We start from the raw sequence: 20,070 nt of genomic DNA, 5'->3' as shown, positions 1-20,070 counted from the left end.
TATAAGGAAGACTTGAACAAAAAGGAGTTGATATCTGAAATTGAAAGTTTCAAAGGCTTTGCATTAGGAGTGGATAATAAATTGAAAACGTCTAGTGCTTCCACTTCATTAGAACTCATTTTAAAGAACAAGCTGGAAGAAATGTACCCGAATATCACAACAGGACTTAAAATATACCTCACACTACCAGTATCGGTTGCTACCGGAGAAAGGAGTTTCAGCAAGCTCAAGTTGGTCAAAAATCACCTAAGAAGTTCTATGTCTCAACAAAGACTCACTGATCTTAGCATTATTACCATTGAACACAAGTGAGCCTCAAACATTAGTTTTGATAAAGTGATCAAAGAATTTGCCTCCAAAGAGATTGGCCGAGCACCGCCGGCCAATAGCAGCGCAGGTGAACTCGGGGACTGTGAATAAAAGGGGGCTACTCAGCTACCCTCGATAGCACTTGCTCACTAGCAGCCTTCCACTGAAGAGCCAGAAGAGACCACCAGCCGAGACCACTACCAGAGACCACTACCAGCCGAGACCACTACCGAGACCAGGAGCAGAGCAGCGAGCAGGCCAATGAGGGAACCACGGCGAGACTAACCGCAACCTGAGGTGTCTTCCTTGTCTACTACCCAGCCGATGCCTAGGAGGAACCGAGCCGGCCACCGAATTCAGAAGAGGAGGGCCCTATGTCGGCTTCGCCAGGTGGAGGAGAGGCTGAGGCTGTACACCGCCGCGCCAGCTGCACCCCAAGACTTAGCGCCCCAGCCTAACAACTGGCGCGCGGTTCTGGATGGGCGGGTTGGGTGCCGAACCGACATCGGAGTGTGTGCAGCGGAAGCCTACGACCCTGCCTGCCCGGGGGTTGACCAAAGGCCCCTTCTAAACGAGGAAGTGGTCGAGGAGGTCCTCCCGGTGGAGATTTGGCACGACCTCTGGCTAGTAGATCACCCGGTCAGCCCTCTCCGTAGCCCGGGTAAACCAGAGTGGAGACTGCAAACCATTGACTTGATCCCCTGCCGGCCTGCTCTTGCACCAGACGGACCTGCCCGGGACCCTCGCGCGGCGTGGTATCGCGCCAGTCGACGACTACTAAACATCTAGCCTGCCTTGGTCCCTTTTAGGGCCACCAGCAACAATCTTGGACCCTTTCCAGGGCCACCAGCAACAAACTTGGCCCTTTTTCAGGGCCACCAAAAGCCATTTTTTCAGACAGTGGTAACAAACCCCTCGCTTGACCCGACTGACTAGCCCAATTGATGAACGAGCTACACCTTCCGCCATATCAATTATTGGCACCTGCCAACGTGGGGCCACTCACTGTATGGAGATACAGTAACCCGTTACCACTGTCAAAACCTTTTTTTCAAACAAAATGTCAACCTAAATTTTCAACTAAATGTATGTCTTAAATTTTTCATCTAAATGTATGTCTTGAATTTTTCACACAAAAAATTCAAACTTATTTTCTTTCAAAAAAATGTGTCTCTGAATCTTTCAATTCAGAATACCTGTCTGGGAACAGGCAATTTCCCAGTGGCGCCCATAACACCTGAACATGGTAGCGACTAGAACTGGAGCCGGAGACAGTGGAGATACGACCACCAAAGATTCGATGCAGTCAACCAGCCAGCACACCGAGTCTACATTCGCCGGCTGGCCTGCACAGACCACCGGTCAAACCGACAGCAGCACGACGCAGCCGCCCGCTTCCACCAGCGAAACCGGGGCAATGCAGCCACCCGCCTTCACCAGCGAGCCCGCTCGACCAACCACCCTGCAACCCAGCGCGCCAACCGTCAACCTGCCTGCTCCACCATCAACCTCTAGTCACGCCACTACCGCAACCAGCAACATGGCCAACTTACCGGCTCCAGCCATCAGCTACACCGGCAACCTCAGCCAGCTGACCAGCATAGCGACCCTGCAACCGTTCTTCCGTGGCAAGCTCCATGAAGACCCCATCACCTTCATGCGAAAGTGCACCGAGCTGCTACAGGGTCACCACATTCCCAGCTATACCTGGGTCATGCTTCTAAAAGCGCAACTACAAGACGACGCCGCCGCCTGGTGGAGAGACTACGGAGAATTCGTCACCACCTGGGAACAGTTCTGTGACCGACTTCAGGCCCGTTTCTCGGGAGCCCATAAAATCGCAGCCACTCACAAGGAATTTTATGGCACCACCCACAAACCGAACCAGCCAGTGGAGCGATTCATCCGTCAGAAGCTCAAACTACAGCAGCGCTTAGGAACCAACCTGGCTGAAGACAAGGTGATCGCCCTGCTCATCGGTCAGCTGAGTTCCGAGCTTTGCACCTTAGTTCGAGCTGCCATCCCACAAACTATGAAGAGCTGATCATGATCGCCAACGACCTGGAAACCGACCTCAACAGTCGACCAAAATATAAGCCGCCTCAACCTACGGCACCCGCAGGGCCACCCCATCGAGAGATGCCGCCGAGGTTCAACTACAACCAGCTTCCTCAGTGTCATTACTGCCCGGCCAAGCATATCCATCACGACTGCCCAGAACTCGCGAAGAAACGGCAGGGAAACGGTGATACTGGAGAGACTCGGACTCCACCCCTCCAGCACGGAAAGTAGGAGTCCACTACACTAACGATGAGGTGCAAGACCCGCAGCGCCAGCCTCACAGGTCACCACCCCAACTACAAGCGATAACCGTCACCGAACCGGCCAGCCAGTCATTCCTTGGTCACGCCACCATGGATCCTGCCAGCATCACCAAGCCTCCTTCCAACGTCACCAAAGACCCCTCGCTCTTCTCGGCTGACGGAAACTCTCCACGGTACCTAGCAGCCGCACCTCCACGGGCTATCAAGAATGACCCAGTACCAGTCGTCACCCGGGTCACCGTCTCACAACAGCAACCGTGTCCGGCACACCCTTGCGCGTCAACCACCCAGCTGTCACTCATGACCGTCTCACTCACAACGGATCAATCGCCTACCCGTCACGCCACCGTAGACCCTGCTAGCGTCGCAAGGCTCCTTCCAATGTCACCGAAGACCCCTTGCTCTTCCCGGCTGACAGAGACTCTCCACAGCACCCAGCATCCGCGCCTCTACTGGCCCGCGAGAGGACAGCATCACCAGCCGACGATGAGCGCGTCATCGACCACCAGCCTGGGGTGGAACATGCAACTGTGACCCACACGCACCCACCACCTACCGGGATCGCTGTCATGGATGGAGTCACCAACACTGCCCCAGCCGCATTCATCCACCAGGTCACCAACACTGCCCCAGCCGCAGTCAGCCACCAGGTCACCAACACTGACCCAGCCGCCGTCAACCAGCCGGTCACCAACACTGCCCCAGCCGCAGTCAGCCACCAGGTCACCAACACTGCCCTGGCCACAGACACCGACAAGGTCACCAACACTGCCGCCCCAGTAGTCAACAACCACATCACCAGCCCTCCGCCCAGCCAAGCACCAAACCTAGCCGTGATCCAGATAGACGGACAAACTCTACCCCGGATCCCTGTCATCCTCGCGGGTAAACAACTACACGCTCTACTCGATTCAGCCGCAATGCACAACTTCGTGAGAGCTGCCCACCTCGACCACGGTACACGGATCCAACCGCTGAAGCTACCTGTACTGCTGGCCAACCGTCCCACTAGCTGCGAAACGGCCATACAAGGACATCTGGAACTCCAGATCCAACAGCACATTCAAAATATTCCCTTCCTAGGTCTACCTGACCTACACGAAGACATCATCTTGGGACGACCATGGTTTCAGGAGAATAAGGCAGTGCTTGACTTTGAGCAAGACAGGCTAATCTACGGCAAGACGCAGCAAGATACAATCTTCTGGATAGCGCAACCACCAGTCTCAGTAGAGATGGACACTCACCTGGTTGACAAGTTACTAGAAGACAAGCCCAGCGACCAGCACCGACGGTTAACAGTATTACTGCAAAAACACGCAAAATTGTTCATGGAGCAGATGCCACCCTCCATCACCACGGCCGCCACCATGACAATTTAACTCAACAGCTCAGAAATACGCAGCCAGCAGCCTTACCGATACTCACGGGAGAAACTGCAAATTATCGAGTCCAAAGTTGCCCCCCTCAAGGAATGCAACCTGGTAGAAGCCAGTGATTCGCCTTACAACTCTCCAATTGTCATTGTCCCCAAGAAGGATGGCACATCACGGTTCTGCATCGATTACCGATGGCTGAATTCCATCACCGTTCCAGCCACGGCACCGCAGATGACCCTACAGGACGTCATTCGAAGCCTGGGAACTTCAAAAATATTCAGCTCACTCGACCTACGGATGGGATACTGGCAGGTACCACTCACACCCCAGTCTCGACCTTACACGACCTTCACCACTCCCTACGACGAAAAGCTACAATTTAAGGTCATGCCTTTCGGCCTACGAAATGCACCCAGCTGCTTCCAATCCATGATGAACAAGGTACTGAGTGGATACGTCAACAAGTTCAGCTACGCTTATCTCGACGACATCATTGTGTACTCGGATACCTGGGAAGAACACTTACTCCACTTAGCCAAAGTGTTTGAACGGTTAAATCTATACAATCTCTCTGTCTCAGCAGCAAAATGCCAGATCGGCCGCAAGCAACTTGAATACCTCGGTCACATAATCACCTCCGAGGGCAACCAAGCAAAACCGCAGGCTATCCTAGCTGTGACTTCTGCCCAACCACCCACCACCAGAAAGAAACTGCGAGAATTTCTCGGAGTAGTCGGCTGGCTACGAGAATTTTCACCCAACGCCGCTGACGTTTGTGCGCCTCTGTCTAAGCTACTTAGCACAAAGACGCAATGGAAATGGTCACCAACAGAAGAGACAGCTTTCCGCTGCCTACAAGCATTGACCGCCAACATCCAACCACTCTGTCGACCAGATTTCTCCAAGACCTTCATCCTACAGACAGACGCCAGCAAGGTCGGTATAGGGGCTGTCCTATACCAAGAAATCAACAATGACCGTAAGGTGATCACATATGCCAGTGCCAAGCTGAACCACATGGAACAACAGTATCACAGTAACGAACAAGAGTGCCTTGCGGTTGTCTGGGCAATAAAGTGATATCGCCCTTACCTGGAAGGCAGGCCATTCATACTCCATACCGACAATAAGGTGACAAACTCCCTGGTTACAAACTGCAAAGGACAGCCGCGCCAAACTCACTCGATGGGCCCTGCTCCTACAAGAATTTGACTTCACCCTAGAACACTGCCCGGATAAAGAGAATCAGTTCGCCGACGCACTGTCATGGCAACCCGACAACGAAAAAGTTGAGGAGACCAGTCAACAACTAGAACGAACCATGCCTCCCGACATCCTGCCAGTCATCAGTGAACCCGCTACGCTAGCAAGCATCGCAACCGAAACTGAACTGTTAGAAGAGATTCGGAAAGCACTGGCCACAGACGACCAGATCAACGCGCAGGTGCAATGATGGATGGAGATCGAACCCCGACCGTTGGAGGATCAACCGGGAACTGATCAAGTATTCCTCACCAGTTACCGCCTACACAACCAACTCTGGGAGAAGAAGACACGCGACAGTTGGCGAATAGTCATACCGCCCAACTTTCGCACCCGGCTACTGTTCCGCTATCATGACGATGATCTAATGGGACATCCAGGCTACGTCAAAACCTACTGAAACATCGCTACATACTACACTTGGCCCCATATGAAGGCGCAGATAACCGCGTACGTACAAAATTGCCTGCTGTGTAGCTGCTCAAAAGCGTACAACCGGAATCACGAACCTATGCAACGACCGCAATGGTCTACTAGACCATGGGAAACCGTATGTCTCGATCTGATGGGCCCCTACCCACTCACCAAGCGAAGAAATCGATTCATATTGGTCATCACTGATTCTTTCTCCAGGTGGATAGAAGCCTACCCGCTGCCTCATGGCGACGCCAACACGATTGGCTGCACGATGGATACGCACCTGTTTCCCAGATGGGGATACCCAAAAATCCTACTCTCCGACAATGGCACTCAGTTTACGGGGAAACTATGGAACGAACTCTGCCTCAAATGGGGAGTCTTACACTACACCACGCCAATTTATCACCCCCGAGCCAACCCTACCGAGAGAAGGAACCAGGAACTCAAGAAGGGACTACGGATCCGCCTACAAGAACAACACCAAGAATGGGAGAACCAACTACCATCCGTGCTATTCACCCTGCGAAATCGACAGAACACGGCAACAAGATACAGCCCCAGTCAAATCCTGTTTGGCCAAACCCTTCCACGGCCAGGGGAATGGAGCCACTGGCCCGAAAATCAACTCGAACCGCACAAAGACCATATTAACTAGCGTCTACACACGCTAACCGCAATCCAACGCAAAGCCGTGTTGAACCAAGAAAATTATCTCAATAGGAAGGGAGAGGAAGGGAGACCCGATAGCCGAGACACAGCCTCATTACCAGATCGGCGACCAGGTGCTCACACGGAATCATCAACTCTCAAACAAGGCTCAGAAATTCCACACGGGCCTAGCACCCAGATGGAAGGGACCATATACGGTCGCCCACAACCAAGGAGCTGTCTACTGGATCACCCGTGACAACGAGACCATCAAGGTGTACGAGACTCAACTACACCCGGCTCCAACCACCGACCAGCAACATCTCTTGGAATAACAACCCACCTGTTGGGGGAGACCCTTCTGGTCTTATTTCTGTAATTATTGACCACAACCCACCTGTTGGGGGAGACCCTTCTGGTCTCACTTCTGTAAAATTATCGCCCAATGGCACTTTTGTATATTTTGTAAACATTGTATCTTGTTTTTTGCAATCAATAAATGCTCGCCGTGGCTACCTCAAATGGGGGGGGGGATTGATACCTCCCTCGCGTTCGCTACCTTTCAGCTTGCTGAATTGAAAATTAGAAAGATCTAAGCAAGTAGATAAATAACATTACATTTTAAAAATAATAATTGCAATATGGAAACAAAGTTACCGTATATATTCACTTCTCCTTATATGGCCATCAAAATTGATAGAATGAATGAAAATTCTTAAGTAATTTATTGAAATGTTTGATTATAATAGGCTATTGATTAATTTTTCAATTACAGTAACTTAATTAATTGAAAATGGCAAAGAAAAATAGTCGATTCATGTCCTGGTAAATTGATGAAACTTTTTGAAAGCTATATAGGTAACTTACTTGCAATGAGAATTTTTATTTCATTCCGTTTTCAGTAATATTATGAGGATTTTTTTCATTAATATTACTGCCAAGCAGGGCTAGATTCAAACCGGTGCACAACAGAGCGGAACACTATTAGTACCTACCTAGGCCCCCCCTGCCTGGGGGGCCGCAGGCAGGCTGTACTGGCTAATGGTGTGTTGTCTGATATAAGAAACTGTGTCAACTGTGGTGTGCCTCAGGGCTCTGTCCTGGGGCCACTTCTATTTTTGATTTCAGTAAACGATGTAGCTTGCATGGATGGCAGAAGTGTTGTTTGCTATGCAGACGACACCACTTTTTACGATCATGGTCATGGAGTTGATGTACTGAGGGCCGAGATGTTGGAGACCAGGTTGTTTGCTACGGACTGGTTTTCTGCAAACCTCTTTCTTCTCAACGATGATAAAACGCAGTCAATCATATTCAGCCTCAGAAATGGGGATGAGTATGATTTTTTCCCGGTGAAGCTGCTTGGGTTCGTTCTAGATAGAAAGCTCTCTTGGGCTGACCACATTGAGGCTGTCTGTTGCAGGCTGAGCAGAGTGGTTTTCCTGCTCAGGAAATTGAAATCCTGTATTCCTGCTTCTTATCTTAATGTCTGCTATTTCTGTTTTTTCCAGAGCATTGTCCTGTATGGCCTCACGCTTTGGGGTGGAGCCACAGATGTTTCACGAGTGTTACTCATTCAGAAGAGGGCCTGAGGATCCTTTGTGGTGCTGAGCGTCTTGCCCATTGTCGTCCCCTCTTTGTGAGAGAGAGAATCCTCACAGTCTTCTCCCTCTATGTACTTCAGACCCTCTGCAGAACACATGCAAATGTGGGGGAGCTTGTAACAAGGCAGAATTTTCACTCACATGAGACTAGAGGGAGACAGAGGCTGGACGAGCCCTACCAAAGACTGAGCAGGACACGATCGAGCTATGGTCATCTATCTGTCAGGCTCTTCAACAAGCTGCCGGTGATGGCTAGGAATCTGCCTGCCGGCAAATTTCGGAGGGTCCTGAGAGACTTATTGTTGAATAATCCTTTGTACTCACTCCGTGAGTTTTTCATGTTGGACAGCAGCTTGGTAAGCGCCTATTTTAATTAATTTCTTTCCTCTGCTTGCTTTATTTGTTTTTCTTTTGGACTAGTAGGTCGAATGGCCTACTTGTTTCTGTTTGTGTTCTCATGACGTGTCCCTGGGGGTTTTTATGCCCACCTTATGGACTTAACATAAAATAACTAAAATAACTAAAATATTCAGCAGTTTAATTTTATCCCAATTAATACATTTAAGAGAATTTAAATCCTATTCTAATCCTGTATATGTTATGTTTGCTGTCTTTCAACTAAAACTGAACCATGAAAATGAATCGTCATCATGATATAAAATACCATTGACCTAATGCTGATGATTTTTATTTAAACCTGACACAGGAAAAATTTCGTTTGAATAGTAATCAAAATTGATACAAATTGGCCAATTTTATTAGATAAAGAAAAAAATTTCCCAGGGGGAAGACTACAGTATACTCCCTTCCACATGGGAGGCATTCCATACCCTCCCGGAGCTACGGTACTTTCTTGTGTCAAGTATCAAATAATTAACTATGCTTTTTTAGATTTCTATTTAAAAAAAATATTATGCACATAATTATACAGCCTACCTGTAAGGGCCTACAATATAGAATGCAGTTATTATATAAGATATTATATCTTATCGCTCAAAACGATGAAAGAGTCACGGCTGCTACCGTACTCCTTTAAACCAGTGACCGCACTTGAACTGGCTCTGCTTAATAATCGAACCCCACCTTGGAATAATATTATATCATGTCCATCAAAAATATTGATAATTATATTATATCCTTTCCATGTCCACATCATCATTTCACATACTGTACCCGCTCTTTCGAGGAACACGTTCAGTAAAAAACTTCCACAAAATATTGGAAAAACAGACTATCATAAAAATTTTTAATTCTTAATAACGTATAAATCATTTGCGCTCTTTATTTATTGTTTAAAAAAATATATTTTAGTTTTTATATCGACATCTTCTTTACTTATTGAATAAAATCTCAATGCCCATTGCACTTCAAATTCAAAATAATTAATCACAGTTATATCTATGCAATATGCAAGTGTAAATAAGACAAAAAAACTCACGTCCCTTAAAATAAGAGTGCCGTCTCTGGTGGATGTGCTACCACATTTCCACTTGTTCGTCAAGTAAATTTAAGGGCTCATTTCCAAGCTCAGGATTTAGCTAAGTTCTAGACTTTAAACAGCTGGAGCCAGAAAATTGGCTTTCCGAAAAAGGGCGTATTCATAGTTTTTATGGTAATCTTCATTTTCTCATTTCTATAATTATTGGAGACGTTTATTGCCTTGACGAAATGATACATTTCTAAATAATTCAAAATAGATAGCTGAAACTTTACACTATTTTTTCTTTATTTTATTTTGTGTTAAATTTTATAGTTTTTCAAAATTTAATTTAAACGTGGACTACGACGACGCCCAGTTTCGGAATGCCAATTTTCTGACTCCAGTTGTTTAAATTCCAGAACTTAGCTAAATCCCAAGCTCAGAAACTGGCCCTAATATTTTATATTTTCAAATCACTCCAATAATTATTCCAGTCCGTTCATTCCATTCAGCTGTATGTATGAGTGAATTAACGAAGTTGATAAATTGTGACCCATTAAGAAAATATGATTCCACCTCTTGGCAGGATATAATTAGCAACGTCCCGTCCGAATCCCTCCTCACAGGGATAATAAACCGATTTTCAGTAGTCGCTACCAGGTCTAGTAGACGCCAAAAGTGGATTTAAATAATAACAATAGAGTACTTAAAGTGAGAAAACGGAAAAAATGACATGAATTCAATAATTATAATAATAATGCTGTTTTATTCATAAATAGTAAAAATAGACTCAATTACAATTTTACGATATAATTCTAAACAAAAACACTTATTTTAGAGGCAAAATAATCAAATTGTTAAAAAAGATCACCATTACACTACTTCAACAAACAGAGTGCCCAAATATTAGATTTTATCAACTTGTAGGTCATACAATTCAAGAGATTTAGGTTATTACAGAATGACCCAAAAAGAATGGTCGGCTTTTAAGTGACTAGGCTATAACTTGAATAATTCCCAACATACATTTTATTTCTATATATTATGAGCTTGTTCAATTGTCTAATTTCAGAAAACGTCATAATTAACAAAATTGCTTCAAAGTCGTCGACGTTCCATTAGGTGGCGTGATTATCTTTTGGCCTTTGTTTGCCGCTCTTTCTTTACAGTATCACGTATGTTAATTATGACGTTTTCTGAAATTTGACAATTGAACAAACACAGAAATATAGAAGACTAAATGTATGTTGGAAATTATTCAAGTTATAGTAATTTAAAAACCGACCATCCTTTTTGGGTCATTCTGTATCTTACAACAACACAAAACAAAATCATTCACTATGAAGAGATAGCAGACCTCGTGTGTCTCCAGCGTTATTGTCCTGTCACCAGCTGGCTCAGATCTTTGGATAATAGACTTGAGATGCGCGTGAACACTAGCGTCAGGTGATCAATAATTTTTATAACAGCAAAGAAAAGTTGTGTGAGTGCGCCACACCAGATTTTTACATCAATTTTCACTGGATCCAAACTGCTCTCGTAGATATGAACCACTAGAAGTAAGGAAAAAGTTGAATTTTCTTGGTATTCACATTGTTGAAAAACTGACCCGGGAAGATCATATCAATTACATCACAAATAAAATAAATAGAAATTCCTACATTCTCAAAAGGCTTTCCAAATATTTAACTGAAGATCGGCTTCTTCTGATTTATTATGGAATCATGTACTCTCATCTAGCCTATGGTATAATATGGGGAGGAGCTGCCAATAAATACATAAATAGACCTTTTCCCGTTCAAAAAAGAATATTGAGATATATTTTTAGACTAGGATATAGAGACTCTTGTAGAACTACATTTCAAAACTATAAAATATTGACAGTTTATGCTCTTTACATATATAAAACCATAATCTTCATCCACAAAAATTCACATAAATTGACTGCTTCAAGTGACATACATAGCAAGAACAGTAGAAACTCTAAATTTTATCACAGGATAAGGGTAAATAAGAAACTAACAGAGAATGATTAATTTATTAAAGGTGTCATATTTTTCAATAAATTGCCAGAGTACATCAAATCCCTGAAAGGCAACCAATCAAAATCTCAATTAAGAAAAATCTTGGGAGACAGGCCGATATATAGTAGGCCTATTAGTGACTACTAATATCGATCATATTACTATATGATATTGTATATTATATAATATTACCATATTAATAATATATTCTTTATATTTATTTAATTTATAGGTTCATTTGCATCTGTACGTTTTCATTAAAATGCTCTACGTTTAGAAATAAGCCATTGACAGATTTCCAAACTGTTTCCTGAAATTGGAGTTCGTTGCTCATCATGACAATTTCCTCTCTTTTGACAGTTCATACACTTTTATAATTTATTAATTAAGGAGCGCACTGAATAGATGGATCTACAAGAATAATAATTAGATTAAATTTCTTTAACAAAACACAATTTAACCCATGCTGTATAACTCTTTTTTCAGAATGGATTGATAATCTTGATATTCATGCTTATGGCAGGCTCTATCTTGAAATAGTAGATGCTCCTCCAGTGCTCGATTTGGATTTTCTATCAATACTAAGCTTGAAGGTGAGCGTTGGACTGAATACATATTTTTACCCATCAAATTTATAAATTAGTTCATTCATCAAATTTATAGACTGTTCAATCATCAAATTTATAGATTGTTCAATCATCAATTATTGGTCAATCTAAATTAGAGCACAGATGATGCTCACATGAGCTTGTCACACATGTTCCATCAAAACTCCAACAGTGTCGGTTTGTTGGGGTTTTAGACATAGTCTGTTTAAACAACTATTTTAAAAAAATTTTAGTCTGTTGCTGACGTATTATCTCAAGCTTATTCAAATGAGAATTTACAAATTTACTCATATGTTTTTAGAGATGTCTGCCGAATTTATGTTTGAGGTCCGCTTCCTTAGCGTAATATTCCAATATATCCATACGATCCAAGGGCCAAGCCACATGAGGCGTTTTTCAGACGAGTCGGCAGGGCAGGAAGCTCACCGATTGGCTAATTATCAGCTGATTCCGGAACGCCTACCCAATCAGTCAATCTGAGAGCTTCCTGCCCTGTCGACTCGTCTGAAAAACGCCTCATATGGCTTGGCTCCAAATCTTACGAACGGCACGTTAATCCTCGGTTTCTTTCTCTCTTCAGTGATATTGTTATGTTGGTATTAAGCATCTACTTGATGCAGTCATTATCCCTCACTACTTAACGTATTCAATAGAAACGATACTTTGATTACTCACGTTACTTCATTTAGTACTTGTTACTCAAATGCATCTGATTTCCGGTAACCACACATTATTTAAAATAATTTTCAGATTTATGCTGAACTTTTGCATTTTGCTTGCAAAAACTAATAACTAGCACTTGGCAGCAGACTCAAGTTAGGCGGCCATGTTTCTATAACTTGACAAAAATTTACGTTCTGGCCGCATGGATCACAGGGCGTTTGGTGGGAATGATATTTAACTGTTGAGCTCTGTGAAAGTTGCCCCCCTATCGCTTGTTTGTGTCGTATGATATGAGATCGGAGGTTGAAAAAGATGACCCTGGTATAATCCTGCTTACAAACAATAATAATCCATTCTCTTCAGCGACCATACAACTTCCTATAGTGAGGTCCACGTTATAATGGCAGTGTTTGATTAGCAATGGTATTGCTATCCTTGTCTATCATTCAATAAAGCAAATAGCGCTATCTCTTTCTCGCTTTACTCTGTTGCCAGATCGTCTTTTAACAATGTAGAATTAATAATAAATTAACAAAATATTTCATCTTCATCATTACAATTCAGTATGAAATTATTGGAAAATATAATTTCGTGCTTAATAAAATAAAATGATTATTTCAAACAAGAAATAAGTTAAATATTATATCAATAAACCTGTATTAGCTACCGTCTATAGAAGGCATTGACAAGACAGAGGATCGGCAACGTTGTTTTGCTATCTTTCTTCACTGCCATTATAACGTGGACCTCACTATAGAATGGTTGTGCATATCATAGAAAATATATGAGCAGTGATGAACGAGAGATGATGGGTGAGCTCATTAAGCTTACTACATCCTAACAAGAATTATTTCTTTCCTACTGTAATCACAACTCACAAAATTTCATTCAGTTGGCAGTGTCAAAAGGGAAATCTTTATACAGTTTTTGGATATCTCATATTGTAGTTTTGTAAGTTTTAATTGTCTGTATTGTGAATATTTCATACTCATATTGTTTGAAATGTAATAGTGTGATATTGAGTGGATATAATAAATTGTAGTTATTTTTTCTGTGTATCTTATATTCTTTTGCAGGTTATTGAACTGAATGAACTTTGATTTTTACCTTATGTTGAACCTTGAGTTTTTTAGTGTGAGAATTGACCATGTTTTTATTGAATTTGCTAACTTGTTGCTTAGTTGTCGAAATTAAAGCAATTTTCGTGCATTTTTCAAATACAATTTCAATTTCATGTCGAAAAAGCTTCTTTATTTAGGAATTTTACGAACGTTGACCTTTTTGCAGCTTTGGCTTTTCCACTGAAAGTTATGCTCAACGCTAGTGGAAGGGGAATAATTTTCAGTGAAAAGGCCACAGTCCTAATTGACACGTTACCGGAAAACATCGTGTAACGGTGTGCGAGCCTCGGTCCTCTGAATGGTCCAATTTCCCATCCAGAGGGACTAATTGACAAATTTCAGTTATCAGTAATTTTTATCTATATAAATAGGAAATCAAATTTTATAGAGTTAGTAAGAGAAGAATCAGGAAATAATTTGTGCGTGTGAGCTCAAGTATAGTGAGTTTTCTTAGATCGTATGTGAGTGTCTCTGAAGAGTCCAAGTTTAAATTGTTGAAATGGTGAGTGCCAAACTCTTGTTGTTTTCTTATAAGCTTATAGCTCAAAATTCAGTTTCATAGAATGACCGAGGCCCAAACCTACAATAGTTGCAGCAAGTTAGCAAGTTCCCAAGTATTGAAATTAAAAATTGAATATGCCTTCTTTACCTGAATTGATTGCTGAATAACTTTGTTTTGTTTGAAAATTTCAAATGTGACATGATTCTATTTATTAGTTTTGATTAGTTTAATAAGCCTGAAGTCGAATTTTATGAATATTTTTCATTGAAGTTCCTGGTTCGTAGTTGCTAGTTGCTTAACTAGGTGACAATTGAATAATGATAATAATCTGTGCATTTGTCACTATAAGCTCCTAAACCAATCAAAAGAGATTTCATAGCAGTATAATTTTAGAAAATATTATTGAAGAGAAGAAACACCCCCTCGATATAACTCGCACAGCAGTAGTATAATGTCTATCGAACCACATGCATTTTTATATATTACATATTTTGGAAAATTAACTAAGTCATCGTATAGAGAGATTCTCGGCTACATAATTTTATGTACGGTGTGAGTTGAAGAGGCTTATAAATAACCATAGCCACCTCTAATACAAGGCCCCGGCCTACTATATTGCAACGTCGCAGTGTAGGCCTAGAATCTAATACATGATTGGTAAAAAGATTTTTTAAAATACCAGCTGATCTTTTTCACCAATCATGTATTAGATTCTAGGCCTACGCTGCGACGTTGCAAGGGGCCTTGTATTAGAGGTGGCTATGATAAAACCCTCCACCGGTTACAAGAAATATTCATATATTGAATATTTTTCATATTCAATATTTAATAATTTCAGCACTTATATGCCTTGTAATGAAGTAATAACAAATTTCATTAAAAGCTTATTATTCCTTGGTATTTTGCTGTTGTTTCTGATCGCTTTTTTCTCCTGTTTCAGTTGAACTGGTTTGTCGCCGCTTCAACGGAACTTGCTATTATACCACACAACCAAGAACATCTCCATCTATTTCACTTGACTATTCCGTATGGATTGGTGATTTATACACTTTGACTGTTCTGTACTGTATGGAATTTGAGTATTCATAAGAATGCCTTGTCTTATACTCCCTCCTGGAGTCTCCAAGACGAAATCTTAAAAAAAAATCTAGTCTATACACCAGGCTCCATCATAGATTACTTCTGCTCAGACTTGGATCACCATGCTATAATAAGTCAATTGATAACATATCCGATATGTCAATAATCCTCATTTTATAGTAAACCCTTGAGATTGAAGTGCTAGATGAATTACTTGAAAAGGTGACGGTCAACCCGAATTTATGTTTCTTGAATTATCTTTGTCCGGTTGTGAATCACCCAGAATTGTGCATGGGTTTTTGCCAGATCAATGCGAATGAAGTTTACCATAAAAATATTTTAAGGGACGGTTTCCGAGCTCGGGATTTAGTTAAGTTCTAGACTTTAAACAGCTGGAGTCAGAAAACTGGCTTCCCGAAACGGGGCCTCGTTGTAGTCCACGTTTAAATTAAATTTCCCAAAAACACTTAAATAAAATAACGACTAAATTGTGTAAAGTTTCAGCTATTTTAATTATTTAGGAATGCTTCATTTTGTCAAGAAAAAATGTTTCCAATATTTTAGAAATGAGAAAATAAATATCTTAAAAACCATGACTACTCTCCATATCGGAAAGCCAATTTTCTGACTCCAGCTGTTTAAAGTCTAGAACTGAGCTAAATCTCGAACTCGGGGGCCGGCCCTAAAATTATGTCTCCTAGTTGCTTTACTTTCAAGTTACTTAAACATAAATTTGAATTGAACTTCTAATAATTTTTTTTATAGAGTGATGAAAAATCGTTAGCGATCCATACCGATATTTCCATCAGTCAATAAATGAAATTAATATTCATGTAATAGGAAAAAAAGACTCACCACTTTTGTATTAACTTATTGTTAACAAGATAGCTGACAAACAAGGCTCTCTGGGCCGCTTTTGGTAAAGTGAGGAAGTTGTTTTTAAAATTGATAATTTCCCATTCTACTGGAAGCGGCTGGAGAGGTATCTACACGAAGAAACTATTATTCTGCACATATCATATACGGTAGTTAAGTTGGTTGAGTTGAAAATGTATTTATACAGAGTAAGTCATAATGTATGGGAACCCTTCAATAAGTTGGAGACTGTTGTAGTTATAATACTGTAACTTTCATGATAAGTTATTGGACGAATACTCTACCTTTTGACATACAACTGAATTTCAACCCCTCATAAGGAAGGGGGTGACTTAGGGGTTGTAACTCTAATATTGTTAACACCCATTGTGTGCTACATAATTTTAAATGCTTTTTTAAAACTAGAAATATGGCATCAATAAAAATGTTCTATGATATATACTTCTACCAAAAATGGCGGCTGATTGAAGTTTTAGTTTGTAAAGAAATGATAGGTAAAGTAATGAAACTTAAATCAACACTTTTTTGAATGAATAACGAAACACATTGAAAAACATGGTTATTTATTTAGTAATCTGTCTGCTACTAACATTTCATTTTAAAAGATGCTTGAAATTACTACCTCCTTCTCTCGTTTGACAGTGTGCCAGTCTGTCATAAATGTAAATGAAATGAATATAGTAGTATGTAAAATAAAATGTAAATAGTAGCAGACTGATTACTATATAAATAACCAGTTTTTTCAATGTGTTGCGTTGTTCATTCAAAATGTTACTTGTAAATGTGGATCTTCTAGAGCTAGATTAACACTAATAATTCCACTTCTGTATTGAATTGCAACTAGCATTTCGCTTCTGGATAATCAGTGTGGTTTTGACTTATTGAAAATATTGTTCTCAATAAATATCCTAATTTAGTATGGCTGATAATTTAAGTTTCTTCCGATGATAAAATTAGTTCCTTATGTGTAATGTGAACGTTGTGTGTTGTAAGATACAGAATGGCCCAAAAAGGATGGTCGGTTTTTAAATTACTATAACTTGAATAATTTCCAACATACATTTAGTTTTCTATATTTCTGTGTTTGTTCAATTGTCAAATTTCAGAAAACGTCATAATTAACATACATAATACTGTAAAGGAAGAGCGGCAAACAAAGGCCAAAAGATAATCACGCCACCTAATGGAACGTCGACGACTTTAAAGTAGTTTTGTTAATTATGACGTTTTCTGAAATTAGACAATTGAACAAGCTCATAATATATAGAAATAAAATGTATGTTGGAAATTATTCTAGTTATAGTAACTTAAAAGCCGACCATTCTTTTTGGGTCATTCTGTAATAACCTAAATCTCTTGAATTGTATAACCTACAAGTTGATAAAATCTAAAATTGGGGCACTCTGTTTGTTGAAGTAGTGTAATGGTGATCTTTTTTAACAATTTGATTATTTTGCCTCTAAAATAAGTGTTTTTGTTTAGAATTATATCGTAAAATTGTAATTGAGTCTATTTTTTACTATTTATGAATTAAACAGCATTATTATTATAATTATTGAATTCATGTCATTTTTTCCATTTTCTCACTTTAAGTACTCTATTGTTATTATTTAAATCCACTTTTGGCGTCTACTAGACCTGGTAGCGGCTACTGAAAATCGGTTTATTATCCCTGTGAGGAGGGATTCGGACGGGACGTTGCTAATTATATCCTGCCAAGAGGTGGAATCATATTTTTTTAATGGGTCACAATTTATCAACTTCGTTAATTCACTCATACATACAGCTGAATGGAATGAACGGACTGGAATAATTGGAGTGATTTGAAAATATAAAATATTAGGGCCAGTTTCTGAGCTCGGGATTTAGCTAAGTTCTAGAATTTAAACAATTGGAGTCAGAAAATTGGCTTTCCGAAACGGGGCGTCGTCGTAGTCCACGTTTAAATTAAATTTTGAAAAACTATAAAATTGACCACAAAATAAAATAAAGAGAAAATAGTGTAAAGTTTCAGCTACCTATTTTGAATTATTTAGAAATGTATCATTTCGTCAAGGCAATAAACGTCTCCAATAATTATAGAAATGAGAAAATGAAGATTATCATGAAAACTACGAATACGCCCTTTTTCGGAAAGCCAATTTTCTGGCTCCAGACGTTTAAAGTCTAGAACTTAGCTAAATCCCGAGCTCGAAAATGAGCCCTTAAATTTACTTGACGAACAAGTGGAAATGAGGCAGCACATCCACCAGAGACGGCACTCTTATTTTAAGGGACGTGAGTTTTTTTGTCTTATTTACACTTGCATATTGCATAGATATAACTGTGATTAATTATTTTGAATTTGAAGTTGCAATGGGCATTGAGATTTTATTCAATAATTTTATAGAAGATGTCGATATAAAAAACTAAAATATAATTTTTTAAACAATAAATAAAGAGCGCAAATGATTTATACATTATTAAGAATTAAAAATTTTTATGATAGTCTGTTTTTCCTATTTTTTGTGGAAGTTTTTTGCTGAACGTGTTCCTCGAAAGAGCGGGTACAGTATGTGAAATAATGATGATGTGGACATGGAAAGGATATAATATATCAATATTTTTGATGGATATGATATAATATTATTCCAAGGTGGGGTTCGATTATTAAGCAGAGCCAGTTCAAGTGCGGTCACTGGTTTAAAGGAGTACGGTAGCAGCCTTGAATCTTTCATCGTTTTGAGCGATAAGATACAATATCTTGTATAATAACTGCATTCTATATTGTAGGCCCATACAGGTAGGCTATATAATTATGTGCATAATATTTTTTTAAATAGAAATCTAAAAAAGCATAGTTAATTATTTGATACTTGACACAAGAAAGTACCGGAGCTATGCTCCGGGAGGGTATGGAATGTCTCCCATGGGGAAGGGAGTATACTGTAGTCTTCCCCCGGGGAAATTTTTTCTTTATCTAATAAAATTGGCCCATTTGTATCAATTTTGATTACTATTCAAACGAAATTTTTCCTGTGTCATGTTTAAATAAAAATCATCAGCATTAGGTCAATAGTATTTTATATCATGATGACGATTCATTTTCATGTTTAGTTCTAGTTGAAAGACAGCAAACATAACATACAGGATTAGAATAGGATTTAAATTCTCTTAAATGTATTAACTGGGATAAAATTAAACTTCTGAATATATGCCTAGGTATAGGTACTAATAGTGTTCAGTTCTGTTGTGCACCGGTTTAAATCTAGCCCTGCTTGGCAGTAATATTCATGAAAAAAAATCCTCATAATATTACTGAAAACGGAATGAAATAAAAATTCTCATTGCAAGTAAGTAGTTACCTATATAGCTTTCAAATTGTTTCATCAATTTACCAGGACATGAATCGACTATTTTTCTTTGCCATTTTCAATTAATTAAGTTAGGTACTGTAATTGAAAAATTAATCAATATTATAATCAAACATTTCAATAAATTACTTGAAAATTTTCATTCATTCTATCAATTTTTGATGGCCATATAAGGAGAAGTGAATATATACGGTAACTTTGTTTCCATATTGCAATTATTATTTTTAAAATGTAATGTTATTTATTTACTTGCTTAGATCTTTCTAATTTTCAATTCAACAATATGCTGGATAAATAAGGAAGGATTTTATTTATCTATGAATTAGTCACCATCATTCAATTTTATTTGATTAAGTAGGCTAAGTTTTGTAGCTTGATAAAAAATAATAATCGAACCTGGCATTTGAAAAACTAAATCTCAATAATTATCAAAAGATCAATTTTGTCAGTCAAATCATATTTTTTGTTCATTTCAG

At 40.1% G+C, this 20,070-nt stretch overlaps 1 long non-coding RNA gene across 1 annotated transcript; it reads left to right on the top strand.

The window, feature by feature from the left end:
- Nucleotides 1-11,747: 11,747 nt before the first annotated feature.
- On the top strand, nucleotides 11,748-15,422 carry LOC120352691. Its single transcript, XR_005572031.1, has 2 exons — nucleotides 11,748-11,984; nucleotides 15,226-15,422. It is a non-coding gene; the product is annotated as an uncharacterized LOC120352691 (long non-coding RNA).
- The last annotated feature ends 4,648 nt before the right edge of the window (nucleotides 15,423-20,070 follow it).

This window comes from Nilaparvata lugens, chromosome 8, assembly GCF_014356525.2.
Source record: "Nilaparvata lugens isolate BPH chromosome 8, ASM1435652v1, whole genome shotgun sequence".
In the NCBI taxonomy this organism is placed as follows: Eukaryota; Metazoa; Arthropoda; class Insecta; order Hemiptera; family Delphacidae; genus Nilaparvata; species Nilaparvata lugens.
The sequence above is the reverse complement of the archived record's forward strand: the minus strand, read 5'-3'. Positions and strand labels throughout refer to the sequence as shown.